This window comes from Arachis ipaensis, chromosome B8, assembly GCF_059453495.1.
Source record: "Arachis ipaensis isolate K30076 ecotype BB chromosome B8, ASM5945349v1, whole genome shotgun sequence".
Lineage (NCBI taxonomy): Eukaryota > Viridiplantae > Streptophyta > Magnoliopsida > Fabales > Fabaceae > Arachis > Arachis ipaensis.
The window spans coordinates 44,760,213-44,766,793 of NC_142443.1; the positions used below are offsets into that span (position 1 = coordinate 44,760,213).

At 29.8% G+C, this 6,581-nt stretch overlaps 1 pseudogene; it reads right to left on the reverse strand.

Moving 5' to 3' along the window:
• Positions 1-1,809: 1,809 nt before the first annotated feature.
• LOC148547883 (putative F-box protein At1g67390) lies at positions 1,810-4,811 on the reverse strand (annotated as a pseudogene).
• Between the last annotated feature and the right edge of the window lie 1,770 nt (positions 4,812-6,581).

The window sequence follows — 6,581 nt, forward strand, 5'->3', positions numbered from 1 at the left end:
ATTTATTATTCTATTCTAAAACGATTTATCCGGTTGAACCACCAGTTAGACTGGTTAAACTAGTAAACCAGTAAATCAGTGACTAGACTGGTTTGATGACCGGTTCGGTTTTTTAAACCTTGGTTTGAATGCTATGGATACACTTAACGGCTAGCATAAGAATGAAATTTCATTTCGCTTTTGATAGTTTGTTTAGTTGTCTGGGTATGTGCTTGTAACTTGTAAATTTAGCATGCTTTTATTTACTAGTTTTGTTACAATGTTCTAGTTTAATTGAATATCATTAGTTACTTTTATTATTCTATCATGTATTATATTCGTATAATTGATTTAGTAGTTAATTTTGTATATATATAGTATAATTAAATAGACATGTGAGAAGAAGATTCAGATCTACATGTAAACAAATTTTTTGTAGATATAATACACGATATAGCGTCGTTTGATCTATGTAGTCAATAGCATCTAGTGGGACAAGACTTTGTTGTTGCTTGCGTCTAATATGGTTAAATACCAAAATTGTTTAGTATTATTTTCCTCTCATGTAACTTCTTAATTTTGTTTTATTTTTTTTTAAAAAAGCTAGCCAACTCGTTTAACTTGTCAGCTTGGCGCAATTCGAGTCTAATTGACATTTTCTTAATTGGTTAAAAGGCTAGTTCCTTATTTATTTACTATGAAGCACGGACACTTCACTGAGTTGCCGTGTCTGCATGTCGGACACATTTTGGATACGACACTTACCGACACTCGTTCAACACGCGTGTCTAATGTGTCCAACCGTGTCTTAATAAAATATAAAAGATTCTTCTCCAGACACACTTAGACACACCTAAATACCATCACGTGTCAGCGTATCCAATCTTATTCTTAACATATATTCTTGAAATAAATTTAGATATAGTATATATTATTATTTATTAAAACAAAAAGATATTTTAAATATTTGATATAATTAAAATAAGACATTAAAAGTAATTAAAAAATTAATTTATATTTTAATATAAATAAAATATCAAAATATCATTACGATTTATCTAAAAAATACTTTATATTTTATATGTACGCGTGTCCCCGTGTCTTATAAGATTTTAAAATCCGCGTGTTGGCGTGTCCCGTGTCGTGTCCCGTGTCCGTGTCAATGTCTGTGCATTATAGTTTATTTATTTTTCTTTTTTTTTTGTCATGGGCTAACTCGTGATTTTAAAATTTGTTTTGGTGAGCTAATGACAAATTTACGGAAACTTTTTAGTCCATCTTATTTGGGTTGAGTTGTTGTTGACTTCTTGTGTTTTAGATTTCCTCTTTTGTTTTGCAAGTGAAAAGGACGAAGCCCAAACCTTTAACAGTTAGAAAACTCTAATCAGGCCCATAACTTTGGGTGGTTTGGATATCAAAAATTAGGTCAATCGTTAAATGAACACCAAATGTTTGGGGTTTCTTCTTTCTTTTAAAAAAAAAAACAAATTGTAATTAATTGCTTAACCAAGTAACAACTAACAAGTTATGACAATAGAAAAAAAATTATATTCACGTCCTTATGAAACAGTATAAATAACTAATAATAAAAAAATATTAATCCACTAAAATTTAAAGTGATCTATAATGCAATTTCACAATTAAAAGTTGTATTACAATTAAAAAAACATTTGATGATTTACAGTTGAATAACAAAAATTAAGAAGATTGAAACACTACTAATCATAATAAGTATAAAAATGACATCTTATTCTGGACTTGGGAAGTGAGCTGAACAACATCATTCAATTCTGACTTGAATACTATAGAGAAGTAAATTAAATTTTATGGTCATGTAAGAAGAGCTTCCGTCTCTTTCACTATTGTTGCTGAATCACTGATTATGGTAATCTTTTTTATCATTGTGGCTCTTTTTATCACGTGCTCGATAAATTTGACCTCTTATTCTTTTTCTGTGAATCATTTTATGGTTGCAAACTTTAATGTGTGATTAATACAATTGTACTAGTTATTCCTCTCTCAAAATATTAACGTTAAAAATGGTAAACAGACATTATCATCAGAATTATTTGCACCCGCGAAGCATTCATCTTCCTCTACCTGTGAAATATAGTAATACATCATCAGATCAGATATATTCTACCAAACTTATAATGTGAATGCAATATGCACCGGAGTAGCAATCGTAACCTCAATGTAATATATTTCTTTTGGTCTTGACAAATCATCAACAGTATAATATTAAGCTTTCAATCATATTATATAAACATAAAAAATCAACCACTCATGTACTCGTTTACGACTATAAAATGATTATGTAGTCACATTTAAAATCAAACTTTAAAAAAAATATATGATCGAACTAGATTATTTATTATATTAATAATCAATAGTAATTCTCATGTAAAATCAAAATAGAAAAAGAAAAAGTATAGGTAGACAATAAGAATATTAATTAATGTGAAAAATGGATATGTCGAATGTTCAATTCAATAGGTATGCAAATGATTATGTTCATTATTTTTAATTGAATGGTTATTTTTTTTTATTCGATTTACTAATGGCTGGATGTTCAATTTACTAGGTGTGCAGATAGTTATTTTTATGTTAAGGTTTAAGAGGTAATTTAAAATGGAGTATTTTTTTTCTTTTATTGGATCAATTCTAAAACTCATTGTTTATATTGTTTACAAAATTAATTGTTTACCTAATAAAATCCATAAAAAAAATGTATATAAGTATTTTTCTAAGTTATTAGAGCAATGTTGTGACTCAAACATACCGACGGTATTATTATTTCAAGAGTTTTAAGGTAGAGGCATAATCTCAATATATAGGAAAGTGACATAAACGGTATTATTATTTCAAGAGTTTTAAGGTAGAGGCATAATCTCAATATATAGGAAAGTGACATAAATTCTCTTATGTTATTTAAATCTAAGTCAATTGACGTACTCAGTATATTTTAAAAAATGTTGAATGAGTTATATCCCTGCAGCGAATATATAGTCATCAACACATTGAGTAAAAGGAGAAATCTCAATTCATAAGAACAAGACATGGCAATATATAAAGGATAAAATAAACTCTTGTTTCCATGTAAAATTTGTGATTATTTTACAGAAATTTATAATTCTTATTTCTCAACATCAACAATAAGAATAAGGCCGCTCAAATAAGATGTTTCATATAAAACTTATTTTAGTTCTTATATTTTTATTTTTATTTTTATTTTTCTAAAAATATTTAAAATATTTTATTTAAGTTTCTACCATTAGGTTTTACATTATAATGACATGACTAATGAAATATGTGATCTACTTTAGTTGAATTTTCATTCGTGACATTAATATTTAATGGAAAGAAATAAATGGGTAAGGACCTAAAACAAAAAATTCAAAAATTTTATATTTTTTCAATAAAAAAATTACACAAACTAAAACAGAAAATCATGAATTACGTTGGAATTAAAATTATATTTAACAACAAAAAATTGATAATAATTAAATATAATTTTTTTTTTCTATTTCTCTACCTTTTAAAACAGATGTAGTGTATATATATATTTTATCAAAAATAGAGAGACTTAAACTCACGATAGATGTAATATGTTATTCTAAAAATGTTAACTAAAGATATTAATATCAAAATTTTAATTATGTTAACTTATTATTATTTTTTTCTCGAAAAGCAATTAAAAAGATTTTTTTCTGAAATGAAATAAAAAAATTATTATTTTTCTAAATCCCATTTTTTAACTTTAATTTTTTAAATACGATTTTTTTTAGAGTAAGTTCGCCGCATCCTGGCGAACTCTATATTTTTTTTTATAGAATTCACCTATCCCTCATCGAACTCCTCTTCAAATGACTAACTCAAATTTTTAAGCGTCGCAATGGATCATGGTAATTATCATTATAGTTTCTAAAGTACATAAGAATCCACAAGAGTTGCCAATTAAAAAAGGTTTGTTGAAGAGAGAACTTAATTACCAAAAAAGGTTTGTTGGCGAGATGAACGGATACGCATTCTCTGAGCAATTGAGTTGCAAGAAACATGTAAAATCCTCGGGTTAATTGTATAGATTTTCAAATCCTTTGATGGATACATTAAAGAATCAACAACCAAGGTTTCAAGTCCCTCAACACTGAGATCAACCTTATTCACAATCAACCACCCAAGCTCCAAGAACTTAAGCCATAGATTGTTGATCTCAAGTGTCTTAAACCCTTTTGACTCAACAATACTCAAACTTTCCTAACCCAAACATTTGCGCAAAACTCCATTGATGACGTCATCGCTCATATGCATGTTCTTCAACTTTAGGATTTTCAATTTTCCGCCACACCCATCGAAAGCTTCTGGCGTTGACGTAGTCATCGTGTAATTGGTCAACTCTAATAAATTCAGGTTTGAAAAATCTATAGGGCAGAAATTAAGTTTGACTGTTATAGACCCCTGAGGAAAAAAATGGGGGGTTTAAGTTCTGCAACCAAACGCTCACATTCTAAACTCAAAGAATTTATTTTTTTGAATTTATTCAGCACAAAGTCAACCCAAAATTCCAATTCGCCAACGTCAATGCTCTTAGGGAAGTATTTGAAGCTAACACTTGTTAATAAATCACCAACATAGCTATTAAAGACCATACCTATGACGGTGGCATATAGGCTACCAGTACCAATTTGTCTTTTCTCAAGCAATATGGAAGGCCTTGGCATGGTTGTTTCATCGAATTCGAGACATTCGGCGTGCCTCCACAATCCCTGCCATGATTTCGTCAGGGTGCTTGTCCTCGCGGCTTCGGCGACAAAGAGGGAAGAGATGACCATAGTCAAGAGCTCATTTGGGAGGTAGCTGAGCCTGTCTAACGGTGCATAAAGGCCAGTTTCATCTTATTCTTTTCTCATGATTTTAGTTTCGCTTGCCACCGAGAGGGAAGCTTGTTAGTATCTTATGTGATATCAGGGTGGCGATTGTGTGCGAATGTAACTACTTATAACAGAAAATCTTGAAAACTTAAAAGTAAGATAAAGATTTTAAGTGATATGTTAATTTTTTAAAAAAAATTTAAAAACTAAAAATAATTTAATATTTACATATTTTATATAAAAATATTTTAATTCTAGTATGTTGATTAAATTTGATTATTGATTTATTATATATATATAAATACATTGGTTATAATCCTTACTAAAAGTGAGTGTCCTGCAACTATAACCCATAGAATAACAAAATAATAAATTTAAAACCCAAATCAAATCCAAATATTATAATTTTAAATTTAAATTATAATAAACTTAAATGTGGGATTTTTCTTAGAAATAAAATAAAAAATAATTATTGAGTTAAGAAATTAACTAAAATACTTAGTGATGACAAATATTATTTTTGGGTAAAATAAATAATTAGTGTTGTTTAATTATAATTACTTATTACTAATTATTTATTATGTGTTGCAGATCTTAATTCAATATTAAGCAGCCCAAATGAAATGCAAAACAAATAGCAAGGAAAATAGGCTGAAAGCAAAAATTCAGAAGCCCAAGAAAAAACAAATAAAGAAGCCAAAGGAATTTGATGGGCCAAACAAATTACATGAACCAAACCGATCCAAGCCCAAAGTGAATTTCAATTCCCTCCATCTTGCCTTACCAAAAGCAACGTTACTCTCCTCTCTGATCAAGTCAAATCAAAGCTTCAAAAAAGTAAGAAAGAGAAAGAGAGAAAAAGCTTCTTCCCTAAGCTAGTAACTAAAGAAGCAAGAGAGAGAAAGTTTAAGCTTGAAACACAGAAGCTAAAACAGAAAATCCAAACCAAATCAAGCTTAGGTTAAAGGTAATCTATCTAATCTTGCATGCATCAGATCTTCTTCTCTTCTTCCCAACTCTCTGCTCTATCCGAAAATGGCATTCAAGGGAAAGTTGTTCTCTGCCCTATTCTGCTTTACATCTACGGTCACAAGTGATACTTGGGGACTAAGTAGTTTCTCAATGGCTAAGATCAAGTTGACCATGAGAAGATTTCTATGGTTACTGGTTTATGGCTTTCGGTCAAGATGAAGAAGTCAGAAGTAAAGTTTCTACTCTAAGGTTAAATGAGAAAAAGTGAATCTGTGGGTTGGTGAAGCTCAGGCTCAAGGTGTTGACCTTGGAAGAAGAACCCAGCAACATGCAAGGAGATAAAAGATGACTTTCTGTTCATTCAGAAACCAAGAAGAGAAAACCAGTGAATAGAGGTTTTGTTCTGAGAGAGCTCTTTGAAGAAGTTCAACTAACTGGACAGTGTAACCTAATCAAAGGTGCATTCTGACAGTATGAAGAACTAAATCAGAGGCTTGCTAATCTGGTTTTTCGCATAGCACAGAGGTTGTTGATGAAGTCAATCTCCTTCATGTTTTACAGATTGTAATGTACTTTTCAATGTTTATCTTTCTGTAATTTCTAGTGAGAAAAGGCATTGTGAGAAAGCTCAAGTAAAAGCCATGAGTGGAAAAAGGCTGAGTGATACACTTGAGAGAAAAGCCTAGAGTTATTTTCAGATTTCTTTAGGTATGTTTATGTCTTGTATCTTGTACCTGTGAGGTATCCCTTTCTTAGTTA